This window comes from Leptidea sinapis, chromosome 27, assembly GCF_905404315.1.
Source record: "Leptidea sinapis chromosome 27, ilLepSina1.1, whole genome shotgun sequence".
In the NCBI taxonomy this organism is placed as follows: domain Eukaryota; kingdom Metazoa; phylum Arthropoda; class Insecta; order Lepidoptera; family Pieridae; genus Leptidea; species Leptidea sinapis.
Genome location: NC_066291.1, coordinates 10,434,508 through 10,457,337, shown reverse-complemented (window position 1 = coordinate 10,457,337; position 22,830 = coordinate 10,434,508). Strand labels below are relative to the sequence as shown.

The 22,830-nt window shown below is 35.9% G+C and overlaps 1 protein-coding gene across 4 annotated transcripts in view; it reads right to left on the bottom strand.

Annotated features, from left to right (window-relative positions):
• The window catches only part of LOC126972695 (protein muscleblind), a 147,511-nt gene extending 138,801 nt beyond the window's left edge, over positions 1–8,710 (bottom strand). For 3 of the 4 annotated variants that reach the window (XM_050819593.1, XM_050819592.1, XM_050819591.1), the window contains exon 1: positions 8,482–8,710. The gene's annotated coding sequence lies outside the window, so the exon portion shown is untranslated. The remainder of the gene's footprint in view (positions 1–8,481) is intronic. The other variant, XM_050819594.1, reaches the window with a different exon arrangement.
• Between the last annotated feature and the right edge of the window lie 14,120 nt (positions 8,711–22,830).

The window sequence follows — 22,830 nt, the reverse complement described above, 5'->3', positions numbered from 1 at the left end:
AAATGCAATATCATCGTTCGGCTAGCAAATTAAGACAGCGAGCGTTCTTAGTTGAAAGAGAATGAGGCATTTTTCAGTGGCGTCAATTTATTAGCACTTATATTCGGCCGCTCAATATATTTTACTGTTCGCGAGATGGTTCAGGCGGACGTCAATCGTATTCATAACATTTTGATAATCATTTTAAATTCAGCGCCGCGCTCGAAATACATTTGTTTAAAAGTTTCACAGACTAACATGCGCGTTGGTTTAGTTTCGTTAGGGTTGATTCACACAAGAGCGAAACGAATGCACATTGCAAAAGTAACTCCTTAGAAAGCAAGATGCACGTATAAACAAACAAGCTCAAAGCGAATGGACACCTTTGGATGAATGGATTTTTGCTTGAACATTAAACAAGAAATCTTGAAATTCGAAGCATGTCGACTCCTTTCACTACGGCTCCGGAGATGTTGAGTTCCTCTTCGACACGCACGGAGAAGACGTTCAATAACCTTATGAAAAAGATTACCAAGAGCAATCAGATGGAAGCGAATCTAAATAAGAATCTCTTGAGAGCGGTAGGGCGCGAGGGTGGAGTGGAGGAACGGGGGGGAGAAGAAAAAACAGCCGGGCCCGATCCTTTGTGAACGGCGATTCGATCTAGTCCCTATCGAGGAATTTATCATGAACGTTTAATAGAATTGCGAAGACTGCGGCAGGGTGCATGAAAAGTAATCAACGTTATCGTAAACAGTCAATCATTTGTTCGCATTCACAGTCTTGACCGGGACTTGAGATTCATCAGAAAAATACAACCACCGTGCTATCGTTATTATTTCATCGCAGAATGCTATTCATAGATAGTATAAAATATTTTAACAAACCAAGGAAAGAAAAGACTAATGTTATATAACTACTGAAGACATAATAGCCTAGCTAAGGTGTACTCAAACTTATAATTGGAAACATATTGAATAACTTTTCAATAGTCAAAAAAAAGGAAATTAAAATACAATACGTTAAATGTCCAAAGTTTTATAGCCCTTGTAAAAAGATAGAGAACAAAGAAAATCACATTCCAATATTTAATTGCGATAACAGTGATCCAATATGTTTATCGAACGAGTCTTTTAATATCGATAAAATAAATCCAGCAAATGTCAAAGCAGGCTGACACTTTGTCAAGTGAATGCACATTGTGGCTCATGGCGCCTCTCGCTGCTTCGTCTCGCGATTGAACTTTACTCGACATTTGTATTCGTGCGCCAGTGTTGCCGTTGTAATTGTTACTTCAGGCTATATCATCGTTATTGCTACTTTTACTTTTATTTTGTATTACGCAATCAATTTGAGTAACAATGACATTTAACTCAAAGTGCACCGTAACATTCTCTTTAATCAATCGTGCTTTCTTGCGAATGCGAATTTAAAATTTCAATATAAACCGTATTTTTCAAACATTTTTAAGTATACATATGTAAAAACAGAATATAAACGAAGTATCTCCTTAATCAGACGAGTTACACTACAGCGAATATACAGCGTTGCGCTACAATGACAACATTAAATAAACACACGGGTAGAACTAGTTAGCCGTTATCATTAAAAAAAATATTCAAAAATAAAATGCATAATTCACCTAATAATGAACTTTCCATAATATCATTTCGGAACAACCTGTAAGAAATCTAGTAGCCGCGCGCTAGCTAGAACTGACACCTACTTCGTGCCGTATTAGGCGAACACGTAAGCGTGATTAATTTTTTGTTTTTTAAATATATAATTTGTTTGTTTGAAAATTTCAATGTTTTACTTTTAATTTTAGAATTATTTTTTTATGATACCGGTAAGATAGTCTACCTGTGTGTTCATTTTAATGTCGCCATTATAGCGACACGCTGTATAAATAATTACAATAAAAATTCAAGAACCAATAAACTTATCATAGTTTTTAGAAAACATTTTATATATTTTTTTAGTTCTCCAGCACAAAAAGGTAAGAGTTCTTAGAACATCATAGCTACCCAATTATTAACTGGCGAATCGCAAGCAATGCTGTATATTCAGAACTGTATGATTGTAACCAGCCTGTTTTAGGAGGTACTTGAGAGTATAAAGGTACAGGGTGTATATTATTTTTAGGGAAAGCTTTTTAAGAAGCGACTTCTTGAATCAAAATTACATAATATATTAAAAAGTGGTACTGTCTGTTTAAAAACCAGCAAGGTTTTTCTAATTTCAATGGTATTACACCTGATGCTATAATCATAGGTAGGTAGATATCTATTGTAAATTGTAACATATCAAAACGTGTAAATAAATGATTGTCCAAATTGTCCATTTCTCAATACTATTAAGAAGAGTTTACCAATTTAATATTTGATGAAAATATAATTATTCTTTGGAATACAAAATGATCAAACACGAACTAAATAATGAAGTCCTGTTTTAATTAACAAATTTAATAGTATACGAATTATAATTTCGCATAGTGCAGTTGGTTGCGCAAATAATTATTATGTGTTTTATTTATAAACGGTGACTGATAGAGCGAAAAGTGAATGTATCAAAACGAAGGTTTTATTATTGAAAGTGAGAGAATTAGTGCAACGTATTTAGGGTAAGGTCAAACGTCGAGCTAAGGTAAATTGATCTCACCTGAAATATTATTCTTACACTTATAAGACACTTGTGACATTCAGATGGCGATTTTATGTAAAGCGACTAGGGTTACGGACTACTGTCTTTCGTGGAGAGGTGAAATTTTAATTATTAATGACACTTATTCAATTAGTTACAATTATAATTACATAATTTAAGGCAATTTGAGATTCGTCAACCGTCGTACGTGTTATCATTTTAATAAATATTGCTAATATCATTGAAAACCATGTGCGTTAAAAAATTATTGTATCCACACAATTTGATTATTTCACCTACAATGTCTCTGTAATATGCTTATAGTGGACTGGCAGACGATTAAAAATATAGCATATTATAATACCTATAACTTATTCCTTTATATATTATAAAAAAAGGAGTCTGAATTTATAGATGTAAGTGAAAATTACAGCCAAGTGGAGTCAAACAAACCAGTGTAAGGCGTCCCTAACATATTTTTATTTTTGTGAAATAAAAAGAAGACCGCTAAGTTTCTTGTGTCCGTTCTTCTGAGGCCTGAGGCATACGCTTTCGAATGAGTGGTAAGTTTTTGACTTTCAACACTTAAATCTTTTTGAATTCAATTTTGAATAAAAATATTTTAATTTGAATATGCCCAGGATGCCAGCTTACCAGGTAACACAGCGGTGCCTTTTACAGTCGTGAAGCAGTAATGTGCAAGCATTCTTGTTTCGGTTTAAAGGTCACTGTGGCTAATGAAATTACTGGGCTAATGAAATTGAACAACTTAATTCTCAAGTAACAAGCGCAATTGCCGATGCTCTTTAGAATTTTAGGTTCAATCAATAAAAGTAAGCGGCACTGTAATGGGCAAGGTAAAATTTCAGCACCTTCACCATCAGGCGCCTTGCTTGTCTCGTATCTTTTTCTCAAAAAATAAACTCACATTAACGACGCAGAACTAATCTTAAAGCAAAAGTTCCATTTATTCCAATTTAAAGTCAACTCGACTCACTCCTTTTCTGTTATCTTCGGAGCGCGCTTATCGCGACTGGAAATGGCTATTGTCAAACAGAGCATTGCGTAGTCCATTTGATAAAAAGTCTACAAGGCCAGTCTGCAGTAACAAGGCGGAAAAATGGTGGACCTAAAGGTGACCTTGGCCAGTGCTGTCACACCTCGTTGCGCTCGACTCAGACTGCCCGGTAAAAAATCAACCATTCTATATCATTAACTTAATCCAATTCACTGAGTTCACTTAAAATGCCAACTTTTAAAAGTTCGCGTGCCAACGATATAACAACCCTATTATGAGCCAGTGTTTTAACAGAATAAATTGCAATTAATTACTTGATAAAAATCAATGTTGCCGTACAAAAGTTTCTGCTTCGTTTAAGACTATTTTAATAGCATTCTTCAGTTGATTAACGCGACTTCCCTTTGAAAAGTTTTCAGTTTCTTGACTAGATAATGAATGGTGATTGTGATGTTTCTGAATTATAACAAACAATACTAAACTAGCTTGATTTTTAGTTCTGTTTTAAAACACCCATACTTTCGTGTGACATTCAATGAGGGTACTTCTAATATTTCCAATATCAGGACCGTTTCATATAAGTATTTTACGGTAAGTTACACATTAAATTGCAAAGAAAATATTGAAAGATGACATTTTTAAACGTATAAAAATTTTTTTCGCGATTTTCCGTACTAATACCCCGTCGATAGAAGTGAAAACTTCATCAAAGATCCGAGCGAGTATACCTTAGTCGACTCAAGCCGACTTTAACCGAATGAGCGTTAGAGCGTGACATCTCAGTTACATTAAATAATAAATACTCACACAATACAAAATAAAATACCTACTCAGTGCGCTTAAGATGTTTTGACTTCAAAATATGTAGTACGTATTATATTTTGAAGTGAAACAACATTGACAAAACTCTACACAAAATATTGAGGCGATAAATTATCTACATGCAGTTAGCGAAACAATGAAAAAACTTTCAGAGCAAAGTAATATTTATTCATTCTCATTATCATTTAAAGTATAACGGGCGTAATAATGAAAATGCATTAATGTTGCGATGCGATATTTCTGTCCAATTCACTCATGTTTATAATATAGCCGCCACAACGCGCCTCAATGCAATATGACACCAATACTCTACGATCGAAGGTCGATATTGGAGAAGTGCAGAGTGTATTTCAATTCGCTGTGACTCGTAAGTGATGTCACCGATTTAACATTTTGTTATTCTATGCACAGCCGAGCGCGTGGCTGACTCAGACCAGGTTTTTTGATGTAGTGTTTTTAGACGGAAAATGTGAGTGACAGAATTGGCACCGAGATGAAAGATATTCAGACTCCTCCACCCCAAGTACTTTTAATATAGTTGAGATTTTTTGGAAGATGGGGAAAACGAGCGTTTCTTGATGTTAAGTGATCATCACCATCTACAATTTTTTGCAAAAGTATCAAAGGAGCGTGATCGACTTTTGCGAGGTTTTTTGAAAGTACCCATGTCGTATCGTCCTGGAAAGCTCATCTTATAAAAAATATGTTATAAATTGTATCGCCTCTATAATAACACGGCGATTGATTGGCGTTCCTAATTACAAGCAATCTGTGCAAACTAAGCAAAAAGTAGTGAATGACTAGCCGAGCACGTAGGTCAGTTCCGGGCGTCAAAACAAAGGGCATTGTTAACAAAGCTGATCGCACCGTCGTCGGGAGCCGGGACGTGCACCAAGTACATTAAGCTGCCTTTGGGGACGCCTGCAGACTCGTAATTAGCGGGAGAAGCGAAAAATTTGCGACGGCTTAAAATTTACGAGGCGCAAATTACACGAGAGCGGCGCTATCTCTGCTGTGTCCCATTAATGTGCGCGCCTTATCGAGCGTGGTGCTGGCCCGGACCCTCGCGCGCATTAAACTGATCGCATCGGCAAAACGTAAAAAGAAATAACATTCAACATGGGAGCATGCGAGATAAAGTCCTGAAACCGCACGCTGGCTGGAATTCTGTTTGAGGAAAACGAACGCGCTCGTGAAACTAATTAGACGGAAACTTTGCATAATTTATTACAACAGTATTAACATTGCTATTAATTTATATCTGCACTGTTACTTACATAGTCATCATACTTGGTACTTGTGCTTCGCAAACACCCTTTTCTGTTGATTACAAATTCAATGCATTGTAAATATATATAAAATTCAGTGTTAATTTTGATCTGACCATGATGTCATAAAGTGAAGGGACGATAACTTCACAAAGCAACGATTTTAATTTAAATCTTAAAATTCAAGATCGTGAACAGGCTCTGCGTGAATTTAGGACATTCGAATATTGTATTCAATTACCACATAATACAGTTGGCAACAATGAATTAACTAAATAATGCGCGTTACTTAAATGTAAATTTTATATTCGAGAACATTAAAATATTTACAAATATGCTACATTTAAATACGTGGACCATATTGAGTATCTGGACTGGTCAATTGTAATAAATTTAAAAAACTATTAGGTACGATACTTGAAAATTGAGTTTGTGTGATCGTCATTTGTTTACAATACATAGTAGCGTTGTTCAGACCATTTCGTGGCGTCTTCGTATACTGGGTTAAAAATTGTCTTATGGTTAAAATAAAATTTACAGCCATATGACACGATATACCCAAAATTACCTAAGATAGAAAAAGTTTAATTGTTGGTCTATGAACAAATAATAGACCTAAATAGGTGTAACATTGACAAGAAGCTGACATTGGATATTGCTTTGATATCTGATATATAAAATTCTTATGTCGCGGTGTTTGTGGTTAAACTCCTTCGAAACGGCTTGACTGATTCTCATGAAATTTTGTTTGCTGTTGAACGTTTGCTGGGTAGGCTAGTTATTTTATAAAATGCGAAAGTTGATCTCTATTGTAATTGTACATATTAATCCAGCCTTTGAAATAAATGAATTATATTCTACTCTTTATCCCTTTTTAACCTTAACAAATAAAACATTTACTCCAAATGCAATTTCCATTAATTTTCCACGCAGTTTGAACCAAGACCAAAGTGACGCTACTTTATCAGTGATTAATTTGTTTTTTAATCTAGTTAAAGTGGACCCGTCGCCGTGTGACGTGTTCGTTTATTTTGTACACAGATAAGATAAACTCTTTCTGATAAAACTATTGTACAGCGATGCAGTCAGAAATGCGTTACTTAATATAATGCCTCTTTGAAATGTATACTCACTCGATTGTGTTATATTACTCAGGTACTTACATTAATTAGTTCACTGGTTATTATTTTTTGTTTATAACGACAGTTGCTAAAGTAACATGTTAATAGTTAAAATTGAGCAATTCTGAAACTGAAGCTATAATGCGCAATTCGCGTATAACAGTATTTGCATTTGTTGCCCCGTTGGATTTTATTACTGGAATTACATTTACTCTGCTCTATATTCTTTGGAATAATTATGTTCTTTAATCAAAATCATTATTTTAATCTCGGGCTAAGAGAAGTTCTAAAGCCGAAAGATAAATTGCATTCGTAGCATGTAATGTTCTTTGCATTTTATGTCCCATTGGATTTTAGTTACTGAAATTACATTAAAGAACTCTACTCAATTTTCTTAAAGATAATTTTTTATTTCATCAAAATCAGCATTTTAATACCCTAGCAATGGTAAATTCTCAAGCTGAAATATATTTGAGATTATTGCCCCATTGGAATTTACTTACATTAGAATTAACATTTAGAGTACTCTACATAAGGTTCTACATCAAATTTCATTATAATATAAATGTTACTTCGACATAATTTTTACAGTTTATCGTGTTTTAAATCGTAAATAAAATAATTATGAAGTCAAACCCATCTTGACAAACATTTTTATGATTCGGAGCAGGTAGTTGGGACAGCTGTTACCCTTGTCATGGAAAGAATCGAACACAGCGATGTGGACTGTAGAGTGATAGTGGGCCAATTCACAGAGATTTTTAAAATGAACAGATGCAACGCGCGGACCTATTTCCAAATCTTTAATTTAGCGCTGACGTCATCTTCAGTCGAGCTGACTCAGCCCCGCTTTTAATTCACACAAAATTATTTATATATTATAATTTATCAGCCTAATTATAGTTATACTTTCGTGATCTCGATGCGATTTATCGCATTTTATGTTGAACTAGTAAATTACAAATCTGTGTACAGACTTAGCGTGCTCACACCAAAGTACTTGAATACATTACATACCATAGATAAGATAAAAAATCGTTTTATATAACAACGGATATTTTAAAGCAAATAAAAATGCTTCAATTTTACAATTTGTTTCATTATTTGTAATAATCCAAGAAATTATTAAAAATACATGTTTTCAGTTTTAACATTGAGTAAACTAAAAAGTATGTTAAGATAGAAGAGATAAATATTAGGCAGACGTAGAAAATAACGAGTAATATATTAGTCACCCCTGATAACATAGTTTGCTAAGTTATAAGTAATACAAATGAAAGCTCAAAGTTTTGTACCCTCGTATAAGCATCGCGGGTATTGCACGAGTTCCGAGCCGGGCTCAACTAATTGCAAAAGCTCTCATGCGGGCCGTTACAATATCCTTACCCAACTACCAAACAGTTCACCACAAAAGACCGCCCATTGTTCCGGTTTTTATAAAACTTTCTGTCGAATTTCGGAAATCGCCCATTGCAAAAACTTTTCATATACTGACCACAATCACGAATAAAGCACGCCGGAAATAACCTCACTATATTCACAAACTTTCACGAGAGACGACGCACACTTCGACGCGAGTTCCGAATTCGACTAATATTTAACAACTAAATAAAAATCAACGAGCACTTACATGACGGGGGTAAAACAAGCCGGGTAAGGGGATTCGAATGTCCGAAAAGTCAAATCATATCAAGTCGCACTCAAGTAAAGACGAGTCGAAACAAACTGATTCGCCGGTATGCTATATTCGCGGCACGGCGGGGCGGCACGCGTCGTGTTCGGGTCACAAGTGCGGTGCACAGAGCGGCGCGAGTCACACAAGCACAAGCGGAGTCGGCGGGCGACTGCCCCGAGCGGGGAGCGCACTGCCCCGCCGCCTGCGCCCTGCGCGCGCACCCCCCCTCCCGCCGCCCGCCCGGCGACCCCCCCGGCGCCCGCGCCCCGCCGCCCCCCGGCCGCGTCGCCCGCCAGCCTTATCGCGCCGCTTCCTTTCTCCTCATGCAGTTGCGAGCTTTTCGCCACTGCCACACTTCCGCCCGCCCCGTCAATTGTGTCGACTTTTAGCCGGTCAATGCGTTCTTGCACCACTTTCTTCCGAACAGAAGAATGCCTGTTTATTCCTTAATGGACTGTACCACTTTAAGTCCCAATAGACAAAGATCAAGCGATACGGACACATAACAAAGGCATTATTTTGTTATACTGACGTAGGCTGTACTATAATTGTTGAAGACAAAATCGGTCGAGATTCGTTTATAAGTATATCTACGGTATTGAAGCATAGAAACTAATATTTTGTATAAGTACGTTAAATAGTGAGGTTTAAAATATTAAATAATAATTCCACAATACAATAAAATTTTATCACGAATTTTTTCGTCATCAACTCGTGGTCAAATAGTCTTGTATGCAAACAATTTGTCCCTAAAAGCATCCTGCCTTCTTCTGAGGAAATCTCCTGATGAAGTACAGAAGCTGTACAGTTTTTTTTAAGATCATGTAGGGCACGTTTTGATAACCGTTTTGACAAATCACTATAACGACGTGACAAAAAAACTAATTAATGTCGATTTACTATTAAAAATATATTTTTTAGCCCATCAAGCAGTTTGATGCATCAAACGAGACGTATATAACCTACATGTTAATATAAAAAGGTAACGTTTAGCCATACTACTTAATTAGGCTAGCAACAATAAGAAAACGAACCAATATCAAAGATATATATCAAACAACTGAAACGGAAAGAAACCGAAGAAGCGACAGAAAGAAGTCCAAAGAAATAAATGAAGACAGCATCGAAGATATTAAGATAATATTCAAAAGGTGGCAGGTGCGACTTGAAAGAGGAAAGCAAGAGATAGATTTTCGTGGGGAACACTTGGGGAGACCTATGATGGAAAGCAAGACAATCTAGAAACCGGTGTCTAATACAGGAAATTCATACATAGATTCTTTTATTTATATATAAACAAATTACAACATTAGACTTAAGATAAGAAATTTAAATCTACTTAAAGATAGATTGTTAATAAAGACTGTTAATAATATTATTAGCGATACTCCAGTCAGAACAGCGCATCGAACAATAGGGGTGTGGGTAGCCGAGAGCGATGCCGGCGCAGGCAACGCGGAGGAGCGGTGAAAGTCCAGCGGACTCGCGGAACTGGTTCTGCGTGTGCCGGGTGACCCGCCCGAGGACATGTACGACCACTTTGCAACATGCACCGGTTTCCCAATCAGAACACCACACACCATATTTACTAACACATTACTATTGACAATATATCGCAAGCTTAATATCGATTAGGCCATTTTAAAGTTACGGATGAGCTAAAGAAGATTGCGATCGACAACGCAAGCCCTCGTGGGTTTAACATCAGATAAAACGTCTGCATAAGAATTTTGTGTTTGTTAGTTGTAATTCTCTAGTATTTCTCGAATATAATGATGCAATTGCATATTTCAGTTAAAAATAAATTCGATCCACAGTTACATATTACTATTGTGACGGGAGGCAGTAATTCATTTGTCGCCAAGAAGGCACACGCCATACTCGTCGGTCGGCGGTTCGCAAGATTGTCGTACGAAATTACAACAATATTTACATTAAAACAATAAAATGTTATTTACTTACTATCGCTTTTTCATTAGTAATTCGGAAGTTTTCACCTCAATAAAATTTTCAGCTCACTCGATGGGTTCGTACCGAACAAGTGACACCTATTTAAAATAATTTTGTTTCATATCGTTTTTCCTACAAATGGAGCACAATTTCTCGGTGATTTCATTTTATATTGCCACTAAACAAACGTCAAAACCAAACAACAAAAAAAAATCAAACAACAAACTTATAATGTTAGATAGGCGGAATTCGCGCTCCACTCAAGAAAATACAGAACATAGATTGAGGGAGACATGAGGCATGGCCAAAATAAAAAATCCTTCGAGTAGACTACGTCTCTCGTCTGATACAATCTGCGATCGCAAGGTCGGCACAAACGGAATAAATAACAAGTACTTTATTAAGTCTGGCACAACATGAGATCACGTACATATATTGACATTCATGTGACACCACTTATAAAAGGCATAAGAAACAATAATCAGTCTACGCTCAAGGTATATTGTTGTTTCTACCATTGCTTGTAAGTTATTAGTAGTAAGAGAATTTTATATATCGTAAACCTAATTGATAGTAGGTAAATAGTAATATATTCTATATAAATCCGTCTTCTGCCGCTGAAGAATTATTATAATGATCACTTATGATTAATAAGATGAAGTTTAACAACAAGCTAGATTGTTTAGTTAACCGTTAACGTACTTGTTAGCTTTTAAGCATTACACAAAGTTAAAGAGTTTTATCCTGTCCTTACAAAAACTCACAAAAAGTAGTCGGAAATGCTTGTAGCATAGTAATTACTATTATAGCAAGTAAAACGAACTTCGCAATATGCTGACGTAGGTCTAAAAACTTGTAATAATAATAATAATAATATTTAACTGATGTAAGATCTATTATTTGATCAGCCATGTAAATTTATCTTCTATTAAAAAAACAATAAGATTCTAAAATAAATGTCGTCTTAAGATACAAAGATGTGCAGCACAGTACATCGCAGCAATGCAATGGCCGATCAGGTTAATTCGACGATGACGCCGAGTTTTCGTGTCGGCCGCAGCGGCGCCCTCGAGCGTGACGCTTAAAAAGCTCAATTTATTTTCGGATTATTGTGAATACAAAATTGAACTGAATGAGATTGTTTAGAGACAAAAACTTAGGTTCGATCTGAGTCAAAGTTATTGTGCGACCGAGCACGTATGCGGTTCAACGACCTCCGTAATTAGTATGAAATATAATGCTGCGATTTATTTCGCAACTGCTTCTAGATAAGAAAAACATCGTTAATTACATAGAACTAACTACTAAGGAAATTTAAGTATTGAGAATATTATTAAGTTTTAAGTCCTAAATCATAAATCTCTTATAATTGAATTTGTGTGGCTGCAATTTTTATTAATTTAAGTTCTACATATGTGTGTTTTATTTTTTATTAAGATTGTTCCTTTTGCATTTCACGAATAAAGTATGAACACTACTACTGCATTATCATAAGATTCACTATCAAATTTGACTGTAGTTTCACACTTCGACTCTATAAGCTTTCATAAATGCATTTAAAAAATATTAAGACATTACCATTTACGGTATTTCATACTTGTGGTCACCCGCGAGTTTGTTCGCGTAGATTTTGACGGCTGCAATTTTATTATTTGTACATTGTTAAATACAATAAACGAAACACGCAAGGACACTTTTTTATATGATAACTTACAACTATTCCTTTGATTCCGCGAATTTAAATTTGGCCGCAAAGTTAAAACTAAATTGTATTGTAAATTGTATATTACATCAAAAAGATTTCTAAACGAATCAATTTTGAGAAAATAAAGGCATTTTTAAAAAAGTTGTAAGCAAGTACAAGTTTAATGTTATTTTGATCAACCAGATACAAAGGACGACCATACACTAATAACGATGCGAATATTTAATAATAGCAGGTGCTACTTTTTTAATCCACATCCACGACCCTAGCTCACATGGCGCCTGCCCTGCCAAACGGGCTGGGTTGCCGGAACAAGGTCACAAGGGTTGCGGGTTCAATCGCCCCGTCACAAAAATATTGATCACTTTCGAAAAACATTTATGGTTCGCGTGGACTTTTTTTATGGAATAGGAGGACAAACGAGCGTATGGGTCACCTGGTGTTAAGTGATCACCGCCACCCACATTCTCTTGCAACACCAGAGGAATCACAGAGGTGTTGCCGGCCTTTAAGGAAGGTGTACACGCTTTTTTTGGAGGTTCTCATTCCACAGCTCTGTGATACGTGGAAGAAAGCTGAAAAACCGCACCGTGGAGGACCGCCACACATCCAGATGGTGGGGATGATATCATAACTTGTGGCGTGTCGTGCGAAGGTAAAATTCGAATGACTGAATTGGAATGACACAATAATCTTCTATTTTATAAAATGTTCAAGTAAAGACGCTGGGCTGGGCTTGCAGTGTGACGGCCTCGAGACAAAGTACCAAGTTCAACAACCTAGTCTTCATTTGATGCCCGCAAAAAATGCATCGCATCGACCCACGTCAAAATCAACGCACGCGCATTCATAAATATAATCATACCTCTATCTTCTGCTACATTAGCAACACTCAAAATCTATATAATTGCGTTTTTTATAACGTCAAGTTCTCAGTTTACAATAGGGTTAGTGGTAGAAATATGTACCTACCTATAAAAATTGTCGTTCTTAAATAAAACGATTCCTTTGCTAAGAGCGTCATTTGTTCATGCTTCATGCACAACCATCACGTGAAGTTTCGCTCAACAAGTTTATGTCAAATATCATATTTTATATACTTACACGAGTTTTCGCACCGTCAATCAAAAACGCGAACTCATGCAAACCATCAAGATGAGGAAAGTCGCATATTTGGGGCACGAGCTTAGGCACGAAAGGTAAGAACTCCTACAACTCATCATGATGGGAAAAGTTCCCGGAAGAAGAGGCGTAGGTCGCAGGAAAAAGTCTTGGCTGCGCAACATCCGAGAGTGGACAGGAATCGCGAGTGCGGCAGAAGTATTTCGCCTCGCGAAGAACAAAAAATTAAAATTACAAAGCTGACTGCCAACCGTTGCAAGTTCGAGAGGCACGTGAAGAAGAAGAACACGAATTTTATACATTTACCACTCTTAAACTACCTAACATTTCAAAAATATTTTAAGCAAGCTTACAAAACCCAATCAGACATTAAACAAGCCTTTCAAAAAATTATTATCTAAAGACATAATATTATTATTGTATGCCCAGTCCGTAGACCAGGTAAGCGATGACTGCCGAACAATAAATAAGGAACCGAGTGGGGGTGCGCCCACGCAGATCATCCTCGCATCACTTAACTACGCACGCGTCTAGCTTCCTGTATTACAATCATCGCCAGTCAAATCGATATAATACTAAACTAAAAATTGCTAAATATATGATACTGTGTAATACAGAAACGACTTCTTAAGTAGACTTAAGAACACTATTCAAACTGACCATTCGTTTTAATAGATTTCCCGAAGAATCAATATTTTGTAGTGTTCTTTCAATGTTATTATAATTAAATGTATAATAGAAAAACGTTTGATTTTTTTTTATTAAAATAAGGGTCGAGACGAGCAGGATGTTCAGCTGATGGTAATTGAAACGCCCTGCCCATAACAATGCAGTGCCGCTCAGGATTCTTGAAAAACCCCAAAAGTTCTGAGCGGTATTACAACTGCACTCGTCACATTGAGACATAAGATGTTAAGTCTATTTGCCCAGTAACCTCACTAGCTACGGCGCCCTTCAGACCGAAACATAGTAATGATTACATATTACTGCTTCACAGCAGAAATGGGCGTCGTTGTGGTACCCATATTCTAGCAGGCATCCAGTGCAAAGGAGCCTCCCACCGGATTAATTTAATACATATTTAAGATATATTCGGATATAATATAATTTAATCAATATATACCTAAAAGCACGAAGTAAATAACACTCTTCGTATCTCTAATTAATATCGGTGAATAAGTTTAAAATATATTTAGAATACATTTTTATATCTAATAATATGAGCGAAGAGCAGAATGTTGAACATTTTTTCGTTTAAAACTTCCAACTCTTGAAATACGTACTAAAACAAATCTCTAGGCATTCATTTTAATATACACCAAGTATTTTGACCATGTAGCGTGAAATTTAAGTAGGTGCCGTTTTAATAAGGCCTCTACACGTTGGTTGCCATCTACGAATTCATATAGCAATTAAGTTTCATTAAATATATACGAAGAATTTAGAAACTGCTTAGCTTCCCTGAAGCGCATCGCTGTAATTGGCTCACCCGGCCCAAGAGCACGGAGATATCGTTTGTGATTTATTTACTCGCCGTGTTCTCTTCCAGTTAGCTCAAACCGATAGTTACACTTCAATAATAATAATCTCCTTAATCGCATTAAACATTTTCATTTCAAGAGTTTTTCGAAACAAGCCGATTTATTCCTCACTTTTTATCTTTTAATTACGCTCGCAACGATCGCCAATTAAAACATCTGGATGGTCATTAATTTCATGTAATTAAATAATAACAATATTGTCTTTTGCAGTTAGGGCCAAATCAAATTTCCATTCAACGTATTTAAATTAATTACTTTTAACTTATATGAGAAGCAATTTAAGTATTCCTTGATCGTCGCAAAAATAATTCTGAAATCTCTACTATGAAATAGCTGGCGTTGTTTTATTCTCCAAAAATATATACCTACTATACAAAGCTTAAAAAAATATTGAAGTAGCTGTTACTTTGCGGAAATCCATTATTATCCAAATGTTTTGAACCTTCTTTAGTGTTAATTCCGATAATACTCTGGCACGAGTCTCGTGCCAGAGTTTGGGCTCAAATGTTACCACCTCAATTAGTACAGTTAAATAAAAAATACTATTAGAACCGTTGGATATTTAATAAATATAATGAAATGGTTATTTGGCGTGTAATCTGAGTGATAGCCTCACACGTTTATTATAGCGTTTAATAAATGAAATCGTTGGAGCGAAGTGGCGCACCGCGTCCGACTCCAAGCCGAATGGTAGAGCCACGTATAGCGCCGTCTGCCGACTCGCGCCCGTATGATGACTCCACATAAACGATAATTAACTCGCTTCATCTAACTCTTCTCTCATAATGGCACTTAAAAGATGTTATAGCTGCCAATTGAATTCAAGCATTAAGTCGATTGTAACGGTAGACATACTAGTCTATGTTCTCTTCTCTGTTTTGTGATCCAACAATTACAGACTTACTTTTTGGTTAAATTTTTAAGCAATGTTTATTTTAATCACCCTAGAAGATATTAATATATCAGGCGAATTTTGGTGATCAAGCATTCGTAAGATTGTTCAGTAGACAACGCACGTATTACAACAATGTGGTGTTGCATTAACATTGGCGGAGGTGACCTCTTACCATCACGTGAGGTGCGCTTATCATACGATTTAATGAATGAATTAAAGGTTATATAAAATTAGCACCGACTTCAAAGCTATCAATAAGGAGCACATACAAATAATAGTGTTTTATTATTATTAAAGGTAAAGGTTTGCATAAGAGGTGTATTAAATTAAATTACTAATTATTTGATACTTTTCAGAAGTCGGGTTTTTTTAACGTTTAACGTAGGTTTCATTTTACTTTTTACTATTTAGTCCCAGTTATTAATAATAATATATAACCAACTCGAATGAAAACTCCTAAAAAAACCATACACAAAAAACAATTATATCATCCACGTAGACAAAAATGTTCATAAAATGAAAACTGCTGGGCCAAACTACGTATAATTTTTATTGGACCAAATAGTATCCATTCCGCATCGAACTATAGAAGAATTACGAAAATCGGATCATAAATGTCAGTGAGGTGTACATACAAAAAAAATACCGATTGAATTGAGAACCTCCTACTTTTTGAAGTTGGTTAAAAACATTATACAGTGATGGGACCAAAATTTTCAAGTAAATAGGGCATCGTATATATATATCGATATAAAGGAGCGAAGCTAATACTAAGCGTATTCAAATGATTTTCCATTTAATTAATAGTTTTGGATGGGTAACCTAGAAGTACATGACTATGCATAAGTTGAATGAATTATTTTAGCATTGAGGTGAATAACAATCTGAAACAGTAACATGCCTAACATCGAAGAATCACTAATGTTTAACGGCCGTGTTCAAAAACCTATCTAGCCTTAGTTTAACTTACGGCCGTTCCCAATATTCAGTCAATCTCTTACTCCAGATAAAAATGGTAACTATCGTTGACTTTTTTGTCCCAATAAACTTATCGACGGTAACTCACCTTATCCATACACGCTGTCTGTATATGGGACGACGTATGACTTACCAGCGATAGAAGTTTGTATGGAAATTGCAATTCACGCGTCCCAATATATAAGAATAGGCGATAAGAATGACTTATTGGGTATATTGGGACAGCTTCAGATTATTGACAGCTAATTACTGACAGTAGAAGGTAGTTATTTATCTCTATATGCAGATAGTATATTGGGAACGGCCGTTATAGTCCAATGCTATCTGTCAATAGGTTATTGAAATGTAAGTAAGCGTCAAAGGATAGATTTGACTACGTCTAGTAAGTTAAACTAAGGATAGATAGGCTATTGAAAACGCCTGTAAGTGTTTCAATCGTACACAATAGTAAGGTATTCGTATTATAAAGGATATATCTGATATAGCCCAAATAAAGTAATAAATAGCAGATGTTTGAAATTACATAACGAATGTAAACAGTCGGGCCCCCACTAACAAGCTAAATTTTATGTTTGCGTTAATGTACAAGTAATTTATTATATTACAATGGAATTAAGAGAAATCGTGAGTCGTGACGAATATTAAGCATATGTGTCCCAAATATGGTTATCCCAAATATAGCAACAATGAAATGATTCACGCGCAGTACGAATAAAATCGTGTTCATTGGTCAACTGATTTCCGACCCGAGACGAACGCTGAACCTGTGTGTTCATCTTTGACCGATTCCCGTGTTGAATTGGATGCTAGATTCGCATTGCGCACGGAAATTAAGCGCTCGTTGCCATATATTTTGTCATTGTTCAACAGCAGTATTGATATGTACTCAGAAAGTATCATAATATTGTTTTCGTAATCCATCAAGTAACGCTCTGGTTGGCGGACGCGGGCACCTTCAGTATTACGATACCAAAGTTGTTATAAGAATGCCGGTGAGTGTTGTCGAACGAGATGTACGCTAAGTGGCTGTTAAGGCCGCTTACCTCATCTCACAAAGTCCAACCGACTCAATGTTTTCAATACGATTTTAGTATCACGCTTACCTATGTTTGTTTCTGCTGCAATATTTGCAAGTCAATAGCGATTGTGATTACATATTTTTTGTTACAAAATCTTCGAGTTTGCTTCGTTTGGTGTGTATAAGTATATAATGGACGGAGAGATAAAAAGCCTTCCGTTTTAAGAACATTAACATAAGAACAACAATGGAGTATTAAGTATGATCGAATAGATACGGTAAAAAATATGAGTCACGAGCAATTTTGCCCCGACGCAGACGCACAATAATACAATGCTTTAACATTAAAACATTTTGTATATATAAAAAAATATATCACACATAAATCGCAAGCAAATCAAAGGTATTAAAATTCATTAAGAAAAAGCGTATCTATATATATAAAAATGAATTGCTGTTCGTTAGTCTCGCTAAAACTCGAGAACGGCTGGACCGATTTGGCTAATTTTGGTCTTGAATTATTTGTGGAAGTCCAGGGAAGGTTTAAAAGGTGAATAAATATGAAAACTTTAGCAATTTAAAAAAAAAACAAAAATTTTGTTTTTCCTTTGATGTGTCCCCCGTCGTTCAGAAATCAAATTGAATGAATAGTTTAAAATGAATAACTAATTAGAATCTTTGCATCTGTCTAACTTTCTCAGGAGGTAAAAAACAAACTAAATTTTAGCGTCCTATAGTTGTTAGATTAACTACAGTTGTTAACTATGATGGCCATACAACGTTTGCTGGGTCAGCTAGTATTATATAAATATTTGTTAGGAAAAAACGCTAAAATTGGATCATTAATATCTAATGACAAAGCAACCGAGTGACATATTTTTGTAGTTTTAGCTATAAAGTAAATTTTAACTAAAAAGACAAGTTTTGTGCTGAAAAATACAAAATCACTAAAATATGTTAGTTAGATTATACAACACAACTGAGACTGCAGAGGAAAAATATAGTTTTACTGACTAGACATTTTTTGATTCCGTTCCATTGTGATGGATGCACTAAATGTCACAGCGGATGACAATGGAATCTATTTACGCGACGTCGAGGTTTTGTCACGAAAACATTTGAAAGCTTACAAAAAGCAAATTACGTTTGGAGCCAATAAAACAAGATGGACGTAAATTCATCATTGGCATCTTTAGTGTAATTTTTTGTTATACAAACTTTGATATAAGGTATTGTAAATAGTTCTACTACTTAAGTAGTAAGGTTTTGGTATATTGTGAGTTGGATCATAATTAAATAACAATTTTGGCTACCTACAGCTTCTGTTTGGGATGTTTATTCCGATGCCTAACATTTGGCAACATCACCAGATACGTTCGATGGTGAAAAAGAGTACGTAAGTAATTTTAAGAAACCTTTAAAATTTGTTGTCGCCGCCATATTGTTTCTTCCAATTCATTAAATGATATTTTTGTACACAAGTACTTGATTTATTAATAAAATAACAAAAATCACTAGAGTTTAGCATCTAATTTGGTTGAAAATTCCATACACTATCAAACATATAAATTAACCACTTAACACAGTAACTTCTCTTATGACATGATCAGATACCAATTAGAAAGTGTTAACATATTAAGTATGTTGTATGCTAGTCTAAGGCAGGGAAGTAAGAAGGCAGCCGGAAGGTTTATGGTAGCCGGAACTCGTTAGTAAGGGCATCTCGTTGAAGGCAATTTTAATTGAATCCGCGATACATCCCTACCAACCCCGCGAACGCAAACTAAATAACAGGTGTAACCTCGTTCGCGCAATCTATTTCGGATGTCTTATAAATGTTCAGAGTTCACTTTGCTCCCGTTCCAAACATTCATGCCATATGCCAGATATTGAGATTTGTTTTGGCGTCATCTGGTCGACATCGACGCCTCTAAAGAAGATCGGGCCCTCGCTGGCTTTGTGAAGTTTCATTAGCCGTCTGGGAACATTTACTTTGTGTATCACGTTGCTGAAATTGCGCACGTAATTTGCACCGATTGATATTGCTTGTCGCCAGAAAAATAAACCATCAAACTCCGACGCGTTATTGATTCTATGATTAATCCTTGTTGCCATCATAGTAATAATTTTATTTTTCATGATTTCATTTCACTCATTACGTTTAAATGAATTAGATAATTATTTCAAATCTGACACAATATATGTGGGATAAGAGGAAGAATTGGTGGCTATCCTGCTAAATTGTACATGTATTCAAATGAAAACGAATTTTCGTTATAAATATGCAATACAACAAACAATATATACGCCGAGTAGCGCAGCCTTTCTTCCCGCATCGGGGTACGATGGCATTATAGTAAAAAATGAATAGAGTGGTCATAGAAAGCCATAAATTGTTACGCTGGCTTTGCAGGTTGTGTTCTATTATGTCATCCTCGGAACACAGCTTTTCATATCAAGAGCAGGCCGTTGCGGGAAACATAAAGATGGCGCCTGCCTTACCTTAATGCACTTTATGAATGACGTGATGGTAATATTGTTCCGAGCCTAGATACTACATCTGTGTAATGAACAAAGTGAACAAGGAAACTGATGTTATCTGATATTACAAAACTACATCTAATTGCAACAAACACGACTCGGAGAGTATATTATTATTTCAGCAATCTGCTCGTAGTTTCGAAGTTGCTGTTTCGCATCGTGACGTTGCCATCCCACTTTGTCTGGCAATATTAGCCGCTCGATTTTATGACGCATCACTTGCTATCTGCCTAGCTATTTATGAGTAGAAACTTTGGCTCTACGACAAAAAATGAGCCTTGGCCTCCAAATCATTTGCTCAATCCCATTCGTGTAGTCATTTTCAGTTATCGGCTGGAACGCCTCGAAGACTTTAGTTTGAGAAGCCCAGGTGTAAGTTTTTTTTATTTATTCAGCACTTTATCGTATTGTTTAATCCAAGTTAAGTGAACTGTTAATGTTCCTGGTCGAATAAATTTTCTAATTGTTTCAATAAATACTTAAATAAATTGTATTAAAATAACTGAAGTTCCAGATATCAATTAATATATTATGCTGAGTATTATTAATTCATCCAAATAGGATAAATTAAAGAAAGAACTTAAAGAATAGATAAAGTTACAGTAAGATGACTTGTATTTGTGACAAAGTAAAGAAATACCTAGACTGATCGGCCTTTATGTAATGCCAATAATTTTAAATATAAAGCCCTCTCAAAGTACTACTAAACAGTTAAAATATGGAGGTCAGAGTTGAGTGTGTAGCTACCGAATTGTGACTCGGAATTAATGAAGCAGAATGCCTGAATCATACACAAAGTGATGTAATCGAAGGAAGTCTTAACTCGCGCGGACGCGGCCTACGTTCTATTGTGAGGATGACCACATTGACTACATTCTGAACAATACGCAGGCTTATTACCACTTGGAGTATTTTATAGACTGGAATTGTAAGATTGGCTGAAATAATGTTGTTTGCAAACGAAACTAATTGGAAACTGATTTTACCGAGTGAGCTGAGACTGAACCTACTTAAGGTTATGTCATGCAAATTAAACACTGTGAAATAAGTAGCCATTGTAAAAAAGTCAATGTAAATTATCCTACTGCAAACAACCAGCAAGTTTTCAACAAGCTACAAAAGGTACACATAACTAATAATTTATAAATAAAATTCAAAGGCCAATTTATACAAAAGTATAGTACTAAACTATATATGCATACAGCACTTGTAGCAGAATACCTAATCTTAAAGCTTTTCCTGAACATTTGTCCTATTTTAACGGGACCTAAACTGGCAGATATATCATGTTTGGAATAATTTAGGCAACCATTTTAGAAAATGCCAGATTGCCACGCAAACGAAATCTTCGGGGGCAAAGTCGCAGATCGCCACTCGTATTGTTAAACACGAATGAGGGCTTGGAGTGCAGGCCGCGTCTATGGCGATGTACGATGCGCGTTCGTGTTAATTGCGAGACGGTCTGATGGTGTCGATGACGTCATCCATCTAATTTGATTATACCGAGCAAGGCCATTCGCAAGGCGGCGGCCATTTAGCACGCAGCTTCTCATCCATACACATACCACAACAATTTATATTGGCATCTCTAGGAATTTATAATTGAACATTTGATGTGACAAAGGTTTAGTAGAATCTTGCCAAAGTTGAATGACCTAACTTAAAGATGATGATAATACTATAACACATGAAATTGGGAATAGATGGGCGAAAAGATTTCTACTTATTCAATGGTACCTATAGTGGGGTCTATGTAATAATAATAGGAAAATCTTATTAAAATTGATTGCCACCGGGATAATAGAGGACAAGACACCTTTAGGAAGGCGATAGGCGGGTCAGGCTCACACACCTATCGAGTACAATAAGCTACAGAATGATAACTTCATGAGCATGCGGAACTTAAATTATACGAAAAAAGGGTCAACTAAATCCCGTGCCTGTCACATCATACCAACATCAAACGTTGTGAGATTGTGTTATGGTGGTTCGCCATACACCGCACGCACAAAGGCATAATTTTATTACAATTCGAACGGCTTAAAGCAACTTCGTTGCGTGCTTACAAATGGAGATTGCCTGACATTTTAAGCGATCGCCGTAAGTTTTGACAGTTCTTTTTTACCGAAACCGAACAAATTTGAGTCAGACTAATGCATCGATAAAACAATTGGTAATTTCTTTATGATATTTATGAGATATGAAGTGATATAACAATTTATGTCTTGAAGTGGCGACCGCGATTGCGATGCCGATTAGAATTTTGGGTTCATTCGAGAATCCTAAGCGGCACTACAATGTAATGGTGAGAGCGTATCACATACTATCAGGTAAACATCTTGCTCGTCTTGTCTTTGTTCTTAAAAAAAACCTCGCTGTTTTTTCTACGGAAGGGGAGGTCATCTGAAGCCTTGCCGGCCATTCAGTTATGGAAACACCTAGAAAACTCTTTCCAAAGTTTAGTTGTACATCGAAGATGCTCCTTGAAAACCTAACCTCACTGCAAAGGAACGCCAGACACATGTATGTTTATCTCACCATCAGATGATAATAA